The sequence below is a fragment of the Urocitellus parryii genome, unplaced genomic scaffold (assembly GCF_045843805.1).
Source record: "Urocitellus parryii isolate mUroPar1 unplaced genomic scaffold, mUroPar1.hap1 Scaffold_48, whole genome shotgun sequence".
NCBI lineage: Eukaryota > Metazoa > Chordata > Mammalia > Rodentia > Sciuridae > Urocitellus > Urocitellus parryii.
In genome coordinates, this window is record NW_027554049.1 from 3,030,075 (window position 1) to 3,042,234 (window position 12,160).

At 34.1% G+C, this 12,160-nt stretch overlaps 1 pseudogene; it reads right to left on the reverse strand.

The window, feature by feature from the left end:
• Nucleotides 1-1,347: 1,347 nt before the first annotated feature.
• On the reverse strand, nucleotides 1,348-2,860 carry LOC144252591 (transmembrane protein 65 pseudogene; annotated as a pseudogene).
• Nucleotides 2,861-12,160: the final 9,300 nt, after the last annotated feature.

The window sequence follows — 12,160 nt, forward strand, 5'->3', positions numbered from 1 at the left end:
ACAGAGGAGCAATGAGAAACAGATTGTGAAATATTTGCGGTTCAAATGACCCTATCCTGATTTTCTTCTTCCCTGTCCATGAAACTTCAGGAGTGCCTCTCATTTTTCTAAAGAACAGATTCATTTTGAGTAAGGTATATCCAGAGTTTGAGCCTGAATCTGTTATGACAAGTAATAAATCACGTGAAACTTCTTTTTATATTTGAGGAGTCGTCAAAATCACTCCTACAACAAGTTAATGACAGAATTGAATTTTTTCCCTTTAGTTGGCAAGTTTTAACAGTCACACCAATTTCTGATGATTACTGAACTAATGACATAGTTCTAATAAAATGCTTAAGTCTTGTCAGCTGTTTTTTGAACATGAAGAGGATGAATTCTTAAAGATACTGAAATAATTTTCATGTCTTTTAATATATAATCAAAGAAACTATTCTATATCTATCTTTTACATACCTGCTTCCTATTGGCATGTGACCTAGTATATTTGTTCAGTTTCTCCAGAGAAACAGAACCAAACAGAAAGAGAGATTGACTTAAAAAATATTGTATGACTCATGGGATTGCAGAGGCTTGATTGGTATAAAATACATATATATGGGTATATAATTTCAAAACCAGAATAGTAAATTTTAATTTTTTTCTTCCATGATGTATTTAATTATTCTGTTACAAATAAGAGTAATTTTTAGCACAAGTAACAAGCTATATGCTAAAAAATTTAACAGTTCCAAAATTAAAATTTAGGATTCAGACACAGGTATACTTAGGTCAGATATATAAGAGTGAAAATAAGCGATTTTAACTAAGTATATGCTTTAAATGCCACAAAAGAAAAAGAAACACTAAAAATGGGAGAAAGGATTTTACCTCATGTAACTTGACTAGACTACATAACAAAAAGAAAATATAAAATATTCAGTTTTCACTTTAAAAGAAATTATCCAGAAATAAAATTCACTACACAAAATATAACAAGGTTAGGATTATAAGAATGGGGTATTCAGATGAGAAGATACTACTTTGTGGGGGATGGAAATCCTTCCTAAGCAATAATTTGTATCTCATTAAACTTCCAAACATAAACTTCACACTTATACCACAAACTTTTCTATTTTCTACTTCTCTAAAAAAAGAAATTTTAGCTTCTTAATTTCTAAGTATCATGTCAAATTCCTTAGTTCACCTGATCCCACAATCTCTAATTTAAAAGACTGTAAAATAATAATTTTCTGCCCCTAAAGAGTCTGAACCTGTGACGTAATTATTCACAATAAGGAAATTAAAGGTAAAAAAAAAAAACATAAATAAGTACACTTGTTAGCATCTATGTTTTTTTAAAGAGGGAGACTGTAATTGCTCTGTTTAACCCCTGGCTCTTAAGACAGTATGGTCAGAAAATTAAAATGAATAATATATACTTAAAACCTGTATTTATTTTGAATAGATGTGAGAGTTAAGAAAATGACTGAAATTATATATTGTAAATGTTTACTGTGAAAGAGTACAAAATTGATGTTGCCAAAAAGAGTAAAAAAAATTTTAACTGATATTAAACATCTTAAATAATTTGGGAAAATACCCTTAGGTTGAAGTGCAACTATCAAGAAACAACAGCGCAAAAAAAAAAAAAAATGCTCTCATGCATGTATACATGTTAAGTAACAAATAAGCAAACCCCAAGTCAGTACAGTACATCAATAACTGAGACTTAAATAATATTTTGATATACAAAGAAAGAGAAGGAAAAGATAAAATTGTTGACAGCCATTGATGAAAAAAAGCATCTCAACAATTTACACAAAATGATACTAAAGAGTTTCTTTTAAAAAGATGTCTTAAGAAGACCAAGCCACAATAAGTTAGTGTTTTCCATAACACATGCTGAATTATTTGATCCCATATCTATACACTGTTACTGTCTTAATTCCTAAATGTTGTGACAGCATATATTTAATAACTGAGGTACATTAGTTTACATCTTTTTATAGATAATCTAAGAGGATGAATTTTCCATTTCCAGTTTTTCATCGTCTTCACCTCCTCCAAAGAAAATCAAAGGAAACATTCCTAGAATGCAGCCAATAGTCACCCCAACAGCTTTGCCCAAATGTGTACTAACACATGTTTGTCACATGCTTTGGTGTGAGGTCAGGAATTGACAGGCCTAACCTGGAAGCCAAAGCTTCAACATAGCCTGCAAGTCCAAGTCCAAAGCAGCAGCTGCCATCGTTGAAATTCCCAAAATAATTCCAATAGATAACTCGATATGGGTTCCTGCAACAATCATAATTGCATTATCCAAAAAGCCAAACCCTATGAAAGTTATCGCATTGTGGATGAATACATATCTCAGCTGTCCTGGGGTAGGTGGCAGAGCTTCCAATTTTTCTTGGGCGATGGCAATGGACTCAAAGCGGTGCAGCTCCTTGAGCAGGCAGCTCCTCTCGGTGGAGTGCAGGCTATAGATGAAGTCGCGCGCGCCCTGCGCGGTGTTCAGCGCCTCGATGGGCTCCTTCTTGGGGTGGGTACCCAGCCTCCGGGGGCCTCCGGGGGCCGCGAGCGCCAGCAGCCCCCGCCCGCAGCAGTACCAGGACGGCGAGCAGGGCGCGGTGGTGGCTGCCGGCCCGGCCTCAAGCTGCGCGCGGTTTGGCTCCTCAGCAGCGGCAGCAACAGGGACATGGCGGGCTGAGGAGCGGGGACCCCCGCGGCAGTCCCGGAGGGCGACTTCTGACAAGGCTGGGTCGAGAGCGGGGAGCTGGCTCAGCCCGACCCCGCCCCGAGGTCCTCCTGACAGGCAGCCGAGGCGCCGGGCACCATGCACTCCGCGGGCCCGCGCGGCGGTCGCCTCCCTTTCCGTACCCCCCCCCCACCCCCTCCACCCCCACCCCGGTCCTTCCAAAAGGCAAGCGACGGTTCCGGCCTCCCCGAAGAGAAAAACTTTCTCCGAGGCGGCCGGGCCCGGAGAGCTCCCGGAGAGGGCGGGCGGGCGCCTCCCGGCTGAGGAGGAGCGGCGCGGGCGGGCTCGGCTAGTGTGTGTCTGTCAGTCTGCTCTTCCAGAGGGATGAATCAGCCACGCGCCGCCCTCCTCGGGCACCGCCCTCCTCTCCCGGCGGCTTTCCCACCCTCTTGCCTTCCCTGGTCCGGACTCTGTGTGGCTGCGGCGCCCTCAAAGCAGCCGCGCTCTCAGGCCGCAGCCGCCGCGGCTACCCCTAGTGGTGGTACCACAAATTACCCCATTTTCCATTCTCCAATCTGACCAGAGTTTAGTCCCCTTCACCATGGAAACTCATCTCACAGTCCAGCAGTAGGCTCCTCATGCTCTAAAAATGAGCTTTCCTTAATTCTCATTCTTCAGTATCTCTCTATACATAGATTTGTTATTTTCTTCCTCAATATTGAAATTTTCCCCACTTTGGTTTTCTGTGGTTTTCTCCTCTCTGATCATTCCGCTTATCTTTCATTTGCTTTTCTTTCTCTTGTCATTGCTTATATAAAAGTGTTCTATTCTCAGCCCTTTCCTTCAGTCTATTTATTTTCTCTACCTAAAGGAATATTTAAACATTTATAGTTTCAATTATCTACCCTTTAAAAAATTGTGCTTCTGAATCTTTATCTACTAACTTGTTTCTCCTTCTGTGTTCTAACTTCCCAAGCTAAAACTTCGGGAACTATTACTAGAATTTCCCATGGTCTTATTTTCCTCATTTAGACCAATGCACAGGCCAGCAAGATTCTAATGCAGAAATACCTCTACTTCATTCTTTTTCTACATCCTTAGTGTCCTGAATAATTTGCAACTTCACAATCACTTGTCAGTGCATTTGAAAGAGTTCCCAACTGTTCTCCCTCCTTCCAGTTTCTCTTTCCTGCATTGAGTCCCTTAATTTTCAGGAGTATTCTTTCAACACATGTCTGAACATGTCTCTCGTTTGGTTGTAGTGATTTTTGCAAAGCCTCTTCAAAATGTGCTCCATTCAACATAAGATCTATTTCTCTTTCAAATTATTATTATCATGTTTATTATAAATCCATTCCTGCCCATTTTACGGTTTCTAAAATGAGAAAATGAAACTTGAGAAATATAAGTTGCAGTTGCACTGAAATCTGAAAATATTATTATAGTCCAGATTTCAAGTTTTTTTTTCTTATTATGTTAGTAATTTATACTCATTGAAACTAGAAGCTTCTAGACAAACAAACTAATAAACACATGCTTTTGGCATCTGTCATGGTAAATGAGTGCTCATTGAATAAAAGGCCGTAAACATTCAGAGCAAGTGTTATCAGCATTCTGGATATTAAAATCATTAGATAGCTAAAAATATATTGATGTAAAGGCTTCACCAGAATCTCTAGAGATGGGACTCTGACATCAATTATAGGTAGTACTAAGAACCAGCAGTATCCCTTGTGCTCAAAGCATACATGTTTGAAAGTGGTCCATGAACTGTTGTAGATAAATACATTTTTAAAACATTGGATTATACAAAGTTAAAGAGAATTGTTCAGTGTTTTAATATGCAAATGTATGAAATGACTTTTTAAGAAAAGGTGTAGCATTTAAAATTAGAAAACATACTTATCATAGGTATTTTGAATTGACAGAGACAATATGTAATTCCATGTGTTTAAGGTGTATAGCCTAATGTCCTGATTGACATATACACTGAGAAATGGTGAACACGATCAAGCCAGTGAACATATACATCACCTCCTATATATACCATTTGATTTGAGTGTGGTAAAAGTACTTGATATCTATTCTTTAGCAAAGTTCAAGTATGAGGTACAGTATTATTAACTGTAGTCTTCATGCTGTGCAGTAGCTCCTCAGAAGTCATTTAACTTGTAAATGAAACTTTGTACCTTGGAGTTGGATCTCCCATTTTGTCACAGAATAATTCCCCTCTGGTAAACATCATTCACATAAGTATCACTTCAGTCTGATGTAGTCTGTGAAATGGATTGCATAGTATTTTATGGCAACTGTTGATGGCTTGCTGTCTGTTTGTGCTCAGTGAAAGGATTATCTATGGTAATTTCTATTAAGATTATTGCTGGATGAAATAATTCACTTATAAATCTGATAATTTTTCATGGCAACATTAGTTATAATATAATAATTCATTTTAACATTTGAATGTTTCTAGCATTAATTGATTGATTTTGTATATTCCTATTGTGACATTTTCCTTAATTTTTGTTGCACATGTAGCTCGTTAAAAACCATCATGTGTATGTGTTTGTGTGTGTGTGTGTGTGTATAACCTCTAGCACATATACAGAGACACATATATACATGTTTCACATATGTAATATATAAATTAGTGTTAATCAGATCATCAGCTTATAATTTAGGAAATAATTTATAATAATTAATGCCCTTTAATGATTTACTTAGCATTTTTGTGCATGATTCTCAACTCAAGCTTAATTGTGTATCTGTATTTATATTAATATGTGTACATATAGGTGCATTGTAATTTCTTAAGATATTAGGTAATAAATAATGTAATATATTATGTTTCTTCTGTTTAATTTATAGTATATGTAACATGTACCTTATAAAATTCAATATCACCATCATAATATAACTTTTAAAAGAAATACATTAAAATAAGAAATTATTTTAAAGGTTTTTATTATTCCTATAAATTTTCACTTCTTATTTATCATCTTATTTTGAGTCTTAGTTCAGAGTTATTCCAATTGGTTTGACTTAAACCTTTGGTTTTATAAAAGCATTGCAGAATTTTAGAATTGAAAGTCTTTACTGACCATCAAAAGACCAGAGCTACTTATCTTTGAAGCATTCAGATATTCTTGGATATGGCCACAGGCTCTCTCTGTTCACCCAGCCTGCATTGCCTAATTTACTCATAGGGAAGGTTTTAATTCACTTTTCTTCCCCCACTGCCATCAGAATACTGTCACTTTCTGTTATGTTCTGAAGACAGAAAACAGAAAAGAAAGACAAATACAATGCACACGCCATATGTCAAGCTGTGATGCCAAGGACTTGTATTTTCTCAACCAACTTGCCTTTTCTCTGATGATTTTTAGCAGATCTTTCTCAGGCATAGCTCAGAATTCCTGTACAGCTTGGCCTTTGGAATAGCAATCTGGTGGAAGCTTGTGTCAAGTCAAACTTAAATCTGCATGTGCACAGAAGACACAGTGTTCTTATTTAAGTTATATAATATAAATGAATAAAAAATTCAAGGAATTATTTTTAAATATGGTTTTTCAGTTTTATGTAAAGTTTAAATGTTAACTATCTATAAAATACAATAGTAATAATTTACAAAATTGTATTTAGTGTGGTAGCTTGGATGTTTTAGATTATTGTGCCATGAGTGCTGAAACTATCCATAGAATATTTTGTTTCTAAGAAGCTTTCCATCACGAAAATACCTGAAGTAATTAAATCATAAATTATTTTGCTTATGGGTTTCAGAGGTTCCTGCCTATGACCAAGTGACCGATTGCTGAGCCTGTGGTGAGTCAGCACATTATGGGGGGAGAAAAAATTGCTCACATCACAACTGGGAAGCAGCAGAGAAGGAGGAAGAGGCAAGGTTCCACTGCCCCTTCAAGGATATGCATCCAATGACATGAAGACCACCCAATAGAACCCCCTTAAGGATTTCACCACTTCACAACAGTATCATCTTGGAGATCATGTCCTTAACACATGTTCCTTTGGGAGACATTTAAGATTCAAACTATAGCACTATTTCTTGACACTAGAATTAACTGAGCAATTTGGTTTATTATTTCATTTACTGAAAAAATTAGCTTTATATAAAACTGAAAAAGTCTGCTTCACATAAAAGAAACATGTATATTTAAGGATGCATATATTCTCTTTATAAATAAATACATTTTAATATATATAATATTTTTAGAATTTTTAATTTTTAGTTAGTATATACATATATGCTATTTTTCTGTGAGTTGTTTTATGTGGTATCCACTCTCAAGGATTGAAAATTAAGGGTGGTCAGGATTAATTTTTGAAATAAAAATTGTATTATTGGAAAAGCCATCTATATGTCAATGATTTATTTATTTATATTTTAATTGACAAAAATTGTGCATATTTATGGGTTATAATGTGAACTTTTATCTATGCATACAATATAGAATATTCATTCAAGCTAATTAGTATATTCATCATCTCACTAACATATTCTTTTGAGATGAAAAAATTAAATGCATATTCTAACTTTGAAATATTTAATGCATTATTACTAACTGTGGTCCTCATGCAGTACAGTAGACCACTAAAACTTATTCCTAAATCTACCTGAAACTTGTACTCATTGATCAGAATGTCCTCTTTCATCATTTCCTCCTTTCCCTCTACCCTCATAACCATCATTATATTTCCTTTTTCTATAAGATATACTTTTTAATTCTACATCTCAGTGAGATCACCTCACATTTATCTTTCTGTGATTGTAATTAATTATTTCACTAAGTGAAATATTTCCAGTTTCATCCATATTGCTACAAATTACAGAATTTTCTTATTTTACAAAAATGTGTCGTACTCCATTATATGTGTATGTGTATATATGTGTGCGTGTATGTATGTGTATGTACATGCACAATATTTTTTTGTTTACTCATTCATCTGTTGATGTACACATAGTGGATTCTACAACTTAGCTATTGTGAATGATGCAATAAATATGGGAGTACATAAATATCATAACATATGATTTCATTTCTTTTGGATATATACCCAAAAGTGGAAATGCCAGATCATATTGTAATTATAGATTTAGCATTTTGAGAAACCTCCATGCTATTTTCCAAAATGATTATACAAACTTATGTTGCCAATAACAGTGAGAGTTCCATTTTCACCAGGCATGGTGGCACATTCCTGTAGTCCCAGCAGCTTTGGAAGCTGAGGCAGAAAAACCATGAGTTCAAAACCAGACTTAGCAACTTAGCAAGGCTATAAGCAATCTAGTGAGACCCTATCTCCAAATAAAGAGTAAAAGGGCTGGGATGTGGCTCAGTAATAAAATGCCCTTGGGTTTTATAAATGGTACCAAAAAAGAAAAAAAAAAGAAAGAAAAACAAACAGAAAACTTCTCTTTTTTCTACAATGTTGCAAACATTGTTATCATGTTTGTATTTTTTATAATAATCAATTTAGCAAATGTAAGCTAATATTGCATTGTGGCTTTAATTTTTTCCTAATGATTATAAATGAGTGTTTTTAAATGCTACTGTGTTGTTTGAATTTCTTATAAATTTTGGATGTTAGCCTCTATTAGATATATAGTTTAAAAATACATTTTCTCAACCCATGCTTACATCTTTATTCAGTAAATTGGTTCCTTGGGCTGTGTAGAAGTTGTTCAGTGTGATTCAACCCATGTTTTTTACTTTTGCTTCCCACCCTTTCATTGTCAAACTTGAGAAATTATTGCCCAGATCAAGGTCATAGAGATTTTCCCTGAGGTTCTCTTCTAGTAGCTTACAGTTCCAAGTTTTATGCTAAATCTTTTTTCCCCTATATTCACCTGATTTTTATATATGATGTGAGATGAAAATTCAATTTCATTCTTCCGCATGTGGAAAGTCAGATTTCCACTAACATTGTTTGAAAATGCTGTCCTTTCACCACTATTTGTTCTTGTCATTTTTTAAAAAGTGAAACCATCATAAATATTCTTTCTGGGTTTTCTTTTGTGTTCCATTGCTTGATGTGTCTCTCTTTATGTCAGTACCTTGCTGTTCTGATTACAATGAATTTTAAATACATTTTGAAATCAGGGAGTATGATGCCTCCAATTTTGTTCTTTCTACTTATGAGTTTTTGGCTATTTAAGATCTTTTGTGGTTCTACATACATTTTAGGAAACTTTTTTATGTTTTCTTGAAAAATGACAGTGGAATTTTTTTTTTCTCTTGATAGTTTCTCTTCGTTTAACTGATACATAAAACATTTTACATATGTTTTGGAATTCTATGTGATGTTTTAATATATGTATATATGTTCAATGTTCAAATCAGGTTAAACATATATATCAACTCAAAAATTTACTATTTATGGTGAAAACATTTCCAAAAACTTTTGCTAGCCTTTTAAAAATATACAGAACATTATTATTATTTATAGTCACTCTGCTATATAAGAATACACCATAATTTCTTTCTCTTGTCTCTCCCTTTCGTTCTCTCTCCCATCTAATCTATCTCTCCACGATACTCTCCTCAGCCTCTGGTAACCACTATTCTATGTTCCAACTTGTTGAAATCAATCTTTTAAGCTTCCACATAAGAAGAAGATTATGTGGTACTTGCTTTTCTCTGCCTGGCTTAAGATAATACATGAAATTCTACGAATGCTCTCACAAATGATAGGATTTCTTCATTTTTATAGATGAATAGTTTTCATTTTGTATGTGTTCTACATTTTTAGTCTATTCATTAGTTAATGGGCAATTAGTTTGTTTTAATTTTCTGATTATTGTGAATAATGTTGCTGTAACCTTGGGAGTACAGATGTCTCTTCCAAACACTTCTTTGATTTCCTTTGGATATATACAAATAGTGCAATTACTGGACCATTTAGTAGTTTATTTTTAATTATTTGATAAATCTCCATACTAGTTTCCATAGGTCTATATTAATTTACACTTTAATCAATTATTTGCAAGTGTTCCCTTTTCTCCACATTCTCCCCAATACTTGCTATTATTTGTCTTTTTGACAATAAAAAGTGGTCATATGTCATTGTAGTTTTCATTTGAATTTTTGGATGATTAATGATGTTGAACATTTTTTTTATATACCAATTGGTCATTTGTATGTCTTCCTTTGAAAAATATCTATTTAGACCTATAGACCATTTTAAAATTACATTCATTTACTTGTTTATTATTGAGTTGCTTGAGTTTCTTATATGTTCTGAATTTTTAATTTCTGTCAAACAGATGGTTTGCAAATATTTCTTCTTTCTACAGATTATATCCTCAATCAGTTGATTACTTCTTTTTCTGTTTTGAAGCTTTTTAGTTTGATATAATCCCATTGTCTATTTTTTTCTTTACTTTGCTATGCTTTCAGAGTTTTATTCGAAAATATCCTTGCCCATTCTAATGTCCTGAAGCACTTCCCTCACATTTTTTTTCAGTAATTTGATTTCTTACATTTAAGTATTTAATCTGTTTTGAGTTGATTTTTGTAGCTGGTATGATATAGATGTTCATTCGTCTGCATGTGGATGACCCATTTTAGCAGCACCACTTATAGAAAAGACTGGTTTTTTTTAAAGAGCATTGTTAGGAACTTTCTGAAATATCATTTGGCTCTAGATGTATGGGTTTAATTCTAGGTTCCCTGTTTTTTTCCATTTGTCTCTGTATCTGTTTTTATGGAAATATTATGTTGTTCTAACTAGTATACCCTCACTATAGCCTTGTGGTATATTTTGAAATTAAGTAGTCTTGTTTTTTGTTTTTGTTTTTTTTTTTCTTCTCAAGATTACTTCAGTAATCAGCTATTCTGATGTGTGTGTGTTATACTTTTATGCAAATTTTAAGATTTTTTCTAGTTATCTAAAAAAATACCATTGGCATTTTGATAAGAATTGCTGTCATTTGCTGTCAATTGGCATGTTGTTGGGTGTAGCACAGATATTTTAACATTCTCACCAGTGTTATTCAATGAAGTACTGAAATTCTAGCCATATGACTTATGGAAGAAAAAGAAAGAAAGGGCACCTATGAAAAAAAAAGGAGATGAAATGGTGTCTGTTTTCTGATAACATGATCTTATATGTAGAAATTCTTAAAAATATCACCAGAAAACTTTTAGAACTGGCAAACAAATTTACTGAAGTAACAGGTTACATAATCCACATAGGAGTTAGTAACTTTTGCATATACTAATAACAAACTGACTGAAAATAAAATTAAGAACACAATCAAGAGGTTAGGAGTGTTGCTCAGTGGTAGGGCACTTGTTTAGCTTATGCTCTGAGTTTAAAACCAGAACAACAAAATGGTAGCATTTAAAAATAAAAAAAAAAAAATACTTGGGAGTAAATTTAATTAAGGAGATGATGGATGTATACACTGAAAACTACAAAAAACTGATAAAAATTGACAAAAACACAATGAGTGGGAAGATATCAACATGTTCATAGTTTGGAAGAAGTAATCTACAAGTTCATTATAGCAATGATAACCTCAGATCAAAGTGTGAATGGTAGAATTAGATATGTAGGGGAAAGCTTTAAGATTGAAGGAAAATTCACATAAGTATGCATTTTGAGGAGAGAAGGGCTGTAAGTCCACAGAATCATACTGGATCAGAGAAGATAAGTATATCTACACCCAAGAGATGCTCAAAATTCTGACATCTCAACATGGATAGCAATTTATTCCTCACATGAAATTTCAAGCTACTATGATGTCCTCATTTTCAATAATGGCCATAAGTCCTGGTTGTTTTGATCTCTTGTTCCAACTTCCACATTTATTGCTAACTAGTACATAAATCCAACAGCACTTGAGCTAACACAAAGATGCCTCTCCTTTAAAGGCAAGCTTGAGAATTATACCATGGTATCAATGAACACCTTATTAATTAGAATTTTGAAGTAAAATATTCATTCTGCAATGGCCAGGTATGAGTCAAACAAAAACCTGGGAATTCCATTACTGTATAGGAAACAAAATATAGGTTTTAGGGACAACCAACAGTCTCTGGCACAAACATACAGGTAAAGTACTTTGACATATGCCTGGTTCATAATAGCTACTTTAACCAGGGATGTATTTTAAAGAGCTCTATCATAAAATAGCTGGGGGTAAAGGTCAATGATGGCTGTAGCTGAGAAATCAAGGTATTATGAATTATTAATTGCCCCAAGTAGCATTGCCTTCTTTTAAATATATAATTTATTTTAATTTTATCTGATTAAAATGATCTAATCTAATAAGGTGGTATTCGTACCTGCTTTTTCACATGGCGGGGTGTATGATAAAGGACTTGTTAGTTTACCCAGTTCCTGAAAGCTAACTTTGGTTTGTGTTCATTGAACCAACCACCAGTCTGGTGTGAGACTTCAGTCTTAGATATTATTTTTTTCTACACAGGAATAGATATTCTAGATTTAGACTAAAAG